The sequence below is a fragment of the Apis dorsata genome, unplaced genomic scaffold, assembly GCF_000469605.1.
Source record: "Apis dorsata unplaced genomic scaffold, Apis dorsata 1.3 scaffold_198, whole genome shotgun sequence".
NCBI lineage: Eukaryota > Metazoa > Arthropoda > Insecta > Hymenoptera > Apidae > Apis > Apis dorsata.
Window position 1 is genome coordinate 305,433 of NW_006263482.1, and position 230 is coordinate 305,662.

At 49.1% G+C, this 230-nt stretch overlaps 1 protein-coding gene across 1 annotated transcript in view; it reads left to right on the forward strand.

The window, feature by feature from the left end:
- The window catches only part of LOC102677752 (protein sickie-like), a gene marked incomplete at its 3' end in the record, with an annotated part of 100,040 nt that overhangs the window by 75,251 nt on the left and 24,559 nt on the right, over positions 1 to 230 (forward strand). The window lies entirely within an intron of this gene.

Here is a 230-nt window from a genome sequence, read left to right on the forward strand (position 1 = left end):
TCGTCTCTCGCTTTTTCGTCTCTCGTCTCTCTCTCGCTTTCTCGTCTCTCTTTCGTCTATCGTCTCTCGTCTCTCTCTCTTTCGTCTATCGTCTCTCGTCTCTCTCTCTTTCGTTTCTCGTCTCTCGTCTCTCTCTCTTTCGTTTCTCGTCTCTCTCTCTCTCGTCTCTCTCTCTTCTCTCTCGTCTCTCTCTCTTTCGTCTATCGTCTCTCGTCTCTCTCTCTCTTTCG